Below are 8,581 nucleotides of genomic sequence, written 5' to 3' on the forward strand. Positions count from 1 at the left end.
CACAAATAACCTGGTGAGAAGAGTAAAACCAGAGCTGATTTTTCCCTCACCATAGTTTAGACAGACATAAACCTTCTATTTTTACATGATTTCCCATCTGTCTCTGTGTCACAAGGCCTTTTGTATATGCCCAAGTCACAAAATTACTTTATTTCTAGATATTGGTTGCACAATTCCCTCCATGTCCCTGTCCTATTCCCCTAGATCCCCTAGATCCCCTACAGACCTCTGTATTTCTGGGCAGGAATCAGATTCATAGGACTGACTGACTATACCTATATACTTCTGAGTCAGTGACAGACATTCTCCATGAAGTCTTCCTAGCAGCCTTCCATTAGTAAGCTATAAGTTCCGTGATGGCAAGAATTCTGTATTATCTAATCTCTGTGTATTACCAAGCATTCACCATAGTGCTTTGCATGAAGTAGCCACTTAATAAAAATTGATTGAATAACCTATCCAGATGTCATCTCTCAAAACCTATGATATATATTGACTTCTTTTTTTGGTAGTTGCTCTTGTACAATTGTTTCAGCCACTTCCAACACTTTCTGAACCTAACTGAGGTTTTTCTTGGCAAAAATCCTAGGATGGTTTGCTATTTCCTTCTCCAGTTCATTTTACAAATGAGGAACTGAGGCAAACAGATTTAAGTGAGTTCGCCAGGGTTATATACACCTAGTAAGAATATAAGGCCAGATCGAACTCAGGAAGAGTCTTCCTAACTCCAAGTCCAGCATTCTGTCCCCTGTGCCACATAACTCTCTCTATAGGCTTACTACTCCATTATGGCAAGGTTAAGTGGGGAAAGAAGGCAAAATAGTCAAACCACCCCATCTCATTTAAATTAAATGTGAAGATGCTACATCCTATTGTATTATCAGATGAGAATATATCTTGATTATTCTCTAGATCAGTGATTCCCAAAGTGGGCGCCACCGCCCCCTAGTGGGTATTGCAGCGATCCAGGGAGGCAGTGATTGCCATGGGTGCATTTATCTTTCCTATTAATTTCTATTAAAATTTTTTAAAAATTAATTTCCAGGGGCACTAAGTAATATTTTTTTCTGGAAAGGGGGCAGTAGGCCAAAAAAGTTTGGGGAACCACTGCTCTAGATGTTAATAAGGTCTAGATACCTCCCTAGATATGACAGAAAGTCTGTTGGAATTGGTGATGGTATTGGTCACATCCTCTGGGGCCTGCAGAAAATGAGAAGGCTAGTTGGAACCAAGGATTGAAGTATCTAGCAGCAGAGAGAACAGAGAGAAATCTCTAAGAAGAAATTGCTTAGGAGGAACATTGGCCTCAGCCTGGATATACTTCTCTACTTTGATCTGAGAAGGACCTTTCAAATTCAAAGATGTTAGACTTGCCATCTTCTCATTACTTTCCCATTAGCATCCTAGCAGGGTTCCTGGAATAGTCAATGGCAACGAAATCATTGGGAACCAAGGACAAACTACACAGATTTGAGACTCTTTAAAGAGAACAGAAAAAGGAAAAAAACACAGACACACACACACACACACACACACACACACTGGAACAAATATATGTTGCATAAAGGGAACCATATTGAGGACTATAGCAAAAGGACTTGCAGGACCTGTGAGTCACCTCTTTCTTGTATATATTCTCTAAGCTTGGAATCACTTTCCCCTAAACATAGTATGTATTTGTGGTAGAGGACTCCAGAAATATTTGAGGGGATATTTGTAGCAATTCTTATTGTACCACCTTAATAAATACCCTTTTCTAAAAACTAATTGTCTGACTGACTAATAAATAACAAAAATATTCATAGTGAAAAGCGTACAGGTGGAGACTCATGAGAAATTTTTCTAAAGAATACAACCCGGGGGGGGCAGCTGGGTAGCTCAGTGGATTGAGAGCCAGGCCTAGAGACAGGAGTTCCTAGGTTCAAATCGGGCCTCAGACACTTCCCAGCCGTGTGACCCTGGGCAAGTCACTTGACCCCCATTGCCTACCTTTACCACTCTTCTGCCTTGGAGCCAATACACAGTATTGACTCCAAGACAGAAGGTAAGGGTTTTAAAAAAAACCCTCAGGAGTAACTTAGAACCCTGAGGGAAAAAATAGCCAGCTTTACTCTGAGGAACCCAATTTCTCAGTGTAAATGGGTGTTGGATAAGGATTCAACTAAGTATATAAAAACCTACCCATGCACTGCAAACTACATTGTGTTAAGGTCATTTCTATACCTATGTTTTATCCCACAAAAGCTTTGTGAAGTCAGGAATTTTACCTTATCCCACCTCAGCAGCTAGTATAATGACTTAGGTGTGGCTGATGTTTGAAAACTTTTAATTGGATCTTTTTTTTATAAATTCTTACAGAGATAAAAGTGTTAGATTTAATATCAGAGGAGCTGAGTTCAGAATGTAGCTCTGTGTGTGTTACTTTAGGCAAGTCACAATTTTTCTAGTCCTTAGTTTCATTCTCTATAAAATGGGAGAAACTGACTGACTCCTAAGGCATTCAGTCTATTTGAGCTAGCTTTACATCTATGACCCAAAACTGGATTTTTCTTTGCTCAATCTCATATAGCCCCTATTTTCTCCCTCCCACTGCCAGGTTCAGGCCTAGACTATGACTGTGACCTTCTGATTGGTCTCTCTGCCTCCAGTCTTCATCATTATTCCATCCAATGCTCCACCCAGTTGCCAAAGTGCTTTACCTAAAGTACAAGTCTGACTATGGCATCCTGCTACTCAGCAAACTCCAGGGGTTCTGAATTACCTCTAAGATACACATAACTTTCTTTGTTTGGCACTTAAAGACCTGCACAACCTGAGCCCCCTTCTAGTCTTCCTATGCTTTTCTCCCCTCAGAATGCTCTATGACCAATGTCCCTGGCCTGGTTCTTTGCATACAGTGCTGATTCTGTGCTGTTTCTCTAGCTGTCTCCCAAACCTGGAATGTCTCCCTCTTCACCTCTACTTCCTGGCTTCTCTGATCTCCTTCAAGTCTCAGAACACTGGTTCTTTCTCTGCTACATAAGAAAAATACCCAAGTCTCCTATTTAGTAAAAAAAAAAAAAATTAATAGTAAAAAAAAAATACCCTCTCTTGATCCTAATCTCCATAGTCCCTGCAAGAGTTACTTTCTGATATGCCTCTTCTTCTTGGGTCAACTTCTAGGGAAAAAAAATCATTGAGTCTAATGCTCGGTAATCTGACTTCTGACCTCATCATTCCACTAAAACTGCTTGTCAGTCAGCATTTTGAAGTGCTTACTATGTGCCAGAATCTGTACTGTGCTGAATCCCAGTGATAAAAAGACAGGCAAAGGTACAGATCTTGGCCTAAAATAATTCATCTTCTAAGAAACAACATGAAAATGACAATCTATAATTAGGAACTGCCTAGTGAGTCCAGTCACTAAAAGTACACAAATAGTGCTGCTGATGCAGTTCCCCATAGAATAGATACTAGGGAGACTACTTCTGGAAGTGCCATAATGGTCTATAATGGAAGTATTTTGAAGAAAGAAGAACTCACTATTCTACAAAACCTACTGAGAAAACAAGAAAACAGAATGGCAGAAATTAGGCATAGACCAACACCTCACATCATATATCAAAGTAAATTCAAAACGTATACATGAAAAGGATGAAACCATAAGCATGGAATGGTTTATCTGTCAAAGCCATGGATAAAGGAAGTATTTATATCCAAACAAGACATAGAATAGACATTAAAACTATACTAGTGGAAGACCTCAACATTTTCCTCTTAGAAGCAGATAAGAAATTGAAAAGACAAATAGAATTTTAAAGAAGTTAGATATGACAGACCTCTGGAGAAAAAAGAATGGGCATAGAAAGGAATATATTTTTGTATGGCACTTTCATAAAAATTGATGAATTGAAAATGAAGGGATGCCCTTCGATTGGGGATTGGCAGAACAAATTTTGGTATCTGTTGGTGATAGAATACTATCATGCTGAAAGGAATACTATAATGTCTGTGGAAGGAAATTCAGAGAGAGTAGAGAAAACTTTCTGGGAGCCCAGCTCAAGTTCCCCCAAATCACAGGATCTTCTCTTTTTTCAGTAGGCTCAATGTCATCTCCCTCCAGTTACTCTAATCCTAAAATCCCCAAACAATATCTTTTTTTTTAAACTATTCATTACCTCACTACAGTCACCAAAATAGAGAAAGCAAGGGTTGAGAGAGATACTTTTAGAATTCCTTGGCCAGATGAAATTTGCTATAGTTTTTTCTAATTCAGTAAAAAAGTTTTTTGGTAGTTTGATAGGTATGGCACTAAATAGGTATGATTTTTTAAGAAAGAAAGAAGAAAACCAAATTACTAGTATCAAAAATAAAAAGGTGAAATCACCATCAGTGAAGAAATTAAAGCAATTATTTTGAGTTATTTTTCATAACTGTATGTCAATAAATCTGATAACCTAAGTGAAATAGAAGAATATTTATGCAACTATAAACTGCCCAGGTTAAAAAAAGAGGAAAGAGAATACTTAAACAACCCCATCACAGAAAAAAAATTTGAATAAGCCATCAAAGAATTCCCTAAGTAAAAGGCTCAAGGCCATATGGATTCACAAGTGAATTCTACCAAACATTCAAAGAACAATTAGCTCCAAAACTACATAGACAATATGGAAAAATAGGGAAAGAAGAAATTCTTCCAAATTCCTTTCATAACACAAATATAGTACTAATGCCAAAACCATGAAGAGTTAAAAAAGAAAAAGAAAACTATAGACCAATCCCTCTGATGAATATTGATACAAAAATATTAAAAAAAAATACTAGCAAGAATATTAAAGCAAAATACACAAGCATCACTTGCCATGACCAGGTGGGTTTTATACAAGGAATTCAGGGATGTTTCAATATTAGGCAAATTACCAGCATAATTGACTATATCAGTAATAAAACCAACAGAAAACATATGATTATCTCAATAGATGCAGAAAAAGTCTTTGACAAAATACAACACTCATCCCTTACAAAACATTAGATGGGCAGATAGGTGGCTCAGTGACTAGAGAACCAGGTCCAAAGACAGGAGGTTCTGAGGTTAAATCTGGCTTAATATACATCCTAGTTGTGTAACCCTAAGCAAAGCACATAAACCGTTGCCTAGGCATAACAACTCTTCTGCTTTAGAAAAGTATTTAGGATAGATTCTAAGATGGTAGGAAAGGTTTTTTTAAAAAGTAAAAATAAAAATAAAAACATTTAAAAATGTTGTAATAAAAGCTCTCCTTAAAATGATAAATGGCATCTATCTAAAATTATCAGCAAGCATTAATGATAAGAGATAAATTAGAAGCATTCCTGATAGAATCAGGGGGTGAATCAGAGATGGACCTTGTCACCACTACTATTTAATATTGTACTAGAAATGCTAGCTATAGCAATAAGAGCAGAAATAAATTTGAAGAAATTACAATAGGCAATAAGGAAACAAAACTATCACTCATTGCAGATGACAGTATACATAGAAAAGCCAAGAGAATCAACCAAAAATACTAATAAAGATGAATAACAAATTTAGCAAAGTGGCAGGATTAAAAACAAACCCACAAACTGGGAAAAAAAAATCTTGATAACAAAAAACTCTGACAAAGGTCTAATTACTCAAATATACAAGGAGCTAAATCAATTGTACAAAAAAACAAGTCATTCCCCAATCGATAAATGGGCAAGGGACATGAATAGGCAATTTTCAGATAAAGAAATCAAAACTATCAATAAGCACATGAGAAAATGTTCTAAATCTCTAATAATTAAAGAAATGCAAAGCAAAACAACTCTGAGGTATCACCTCACACCTAGCAGATTGGCTAAAATGAAAGAAGGGGAGAGTAATGAATGTTGGAGGGGATGTGGCCAAATTGGGACATTAATGCACTGCTGGTGGAGTTGTGAATTGATCCAACCATTCTGGATGGCAATTTGGAACTATGCCCAAAGAGTGCTAAAAGATTGCCTGCCTTTTGATCCAGCCATATCATTGCTAGGTTTGTACCCCAAAAAGATCATAGGGAAAAAGACTTGTACAAAAACATTTAAAGCCGCGCTCTTTGTGGTGGCAAAAAAACTGGAAAACGAGGGTATGTCCTTCAGTCAGGGAATGGTTGAACAAATTGTGGTATCTGTTGGTGATGGAATACTACTGTGCTCAAAGGAATAATGAATTGGAGCAGGGGTCGGCAACCTTTTTGGCCGTGAGACCCATAAACGCCACATTTTTTAAAATGTAATTTCGTGGGAGCTGTACAGTGCTCACAGTGCGCGCTCCTGTAACAGGGCCTGAAAAAAAAATTGACTTTATGGCTCCTGCAGAAAGAGCCATACGTTGCTGACCCCTGAACTAGAGGAATTCCATGTGAACTGGAAAGACCTCCAGGAACTGATGCAGAGCGAAAGGAGCAGAGCCAGAAGAACATTGTACACAGAGACTGACATACTGTGGTAAAATCGAATGTAATGGGCTTCTGTACCAGCAACAATGCAATGACCCAGGACAGCTCTGAGGGATTTATGGAAAAGAACACTACCCACATTCAGAGGAAGAAGTACAGGAGTAGAAACACAGAAGAAAAACAAATGCTTGAACACATGGATTGACGCGGACATGATTTGGGTTCTAAAGACTAAAGGACCACCCTAATACAACTATCAATAATATGGAAATAGGTCTTGATCGATGACACATGAAAAAAACAGTAGAAATGTGCTTCGACTGGGGGGGGGGGGGTAGAGAGTAAGAACATGAATCATGGAACCATGGAAAAAATTTTTTCTAAAAAATAAAATAAAATAAATCAGAAAAAATATTCTAAATTAAAAAGGAAAAAAGAAATCTGGAAAGAAAAAATGTTAAAAAAAAAAGCCTAAGGCAGAATCTCTTTAAAAGTTAGTGTTTTCCTTTTATTAATTATCTCCAATTTAAAATTTAAAAAATTTAAATTTAAAAAATATCATCAAGTTCCCATAACTGGCCATTACATGAGTAATTCAGCAAAGAAGGCTGGGGAGAGGTTGGGAAGAGGCTCTTCTCACATACATTCTCCTTGCTTAGGTCTGACTAAACTGAGGGGCAGCATAGAAAACCAAGACCAGGTAAGCTTTATCCCTTCAATAAAGCATAGTGGCCCAGCTCTCTTAAGATGCCTAAAGGGCTTCATCTGAGCTAACAGAGCATTTTGCCACACTTTAAATCCAGTTCCCCTGTCTACCCCCAGGGTTTCTGGGCTATAGGAAATTGGGAGTTTACTCTTTTTTTCACCTTTGTCCCTGACAAGCCTGCCCCTTTTCCACAAAGATGACTGCTGTAAGGCAGGGTCGGCAACATATGGCTCTCGAGCCATATCTGGCTCCACCTCCCAAAGAGCCAGTCGGTGCAGAGCCCCAGGATGTGCCCCAGGGGGCCCTTCAGCGCCCCCCCCCCACTCTGGGCCCCATATTCCAGCGCCTTCCGCCTCCATCCTCCTCCTTCCCCGGGAGTTTATGGCTCCGTGGGCCAAAAAGGTTGCCGACAGTGGCTGTAAGGTAAACTCTAAAGGTCAGTGTATTACTATTGTGATTTAAGAGACTGATTGGTTTGGTCAGGCAATGATCCTCAACTTTCTTATTGATATTGTTCAGACTTTTTTAGTAACGTCCAACACTTCTTGACCCCATGGACAAGTTTTCTAAGCAAAGATACTAGAGTAATTTGCTGTTCCCTTCTCCAGTGTGTCCTCATTTGACAAATAAGGAACAGAGACAAATAGAGGTTAGTTATAAGATTAAGACTCTCATAATCTGAAATCTTGCATTTCTCACCAGTTACCACTAGGTAAACATTAAATGCAAAACTTGTAGTTTCAAGAGTAGCAGAATCTGTATTGTTGATCAGTTACCAATCACCTGTACTGTATCTGTAATATTCTATACTGGTTACCAGCTTTGTGTCTGATCTGTTTTATTAATTATTCATATTGTTCTATATTTACTTAATTCTGAATTGTTAATGATAATTAATTACCTATAGTCGTCCAATGTGCCATATCCAGAAGAATCCCCCAAATCTGCCAATGTTCTTTATTCTTTATTAGGTTTATGTAAAACCCAAAAACATGCTTCCACCTGAATTTGACCTGATAAGCCCAAAAATCAAAACTACAGCCCCAAATATTTTCTGTTCCCTCACCTCCCCCCCTTGACAAACCTAAAAATGTTTCCCAGCTAAAGCTATCTTAACACCTCCTTGAGAAATGTTTACTGCCCTTCCTGGGAATGTTTATTACCCTGATCTACCTCCGGAATGTTTATTATCCTGATCTACCTCCGTGGGAATGTTTTATTAACCCGATGCATATTTACCTCTTTTTATGAATGTTTGATCTAGTGCTTCCTGACCCCTAATCCTGAAACCCCCCAAATGTTTGCTGACCCCTGACCCTGAAACCCCCTCCCCATATGCTTCCTGACCATCTGTCCCTGACACTACCTTGATAATTTTGTACGCACCAGCCCCCTTCCCCAAACCTTTCTATATAAACCCTTGGCTGGAGATGCCTCGGGGTCAGACTGGCCA

Source organism: Gracilinanus agilis, chromosome 4 (genome assembly GCF_016433145.1).
Source record: "Gracilinanus agilis isolate LMUSP501 chromosome 4, AgileGrace, whole genome shotgun sequence".
NCBI lineage: Eukaryota > Metazoa > Chordata > Mammalia > Didelphimorphia > Didelphidae > Gracilinanus > Gracilinanus agilis.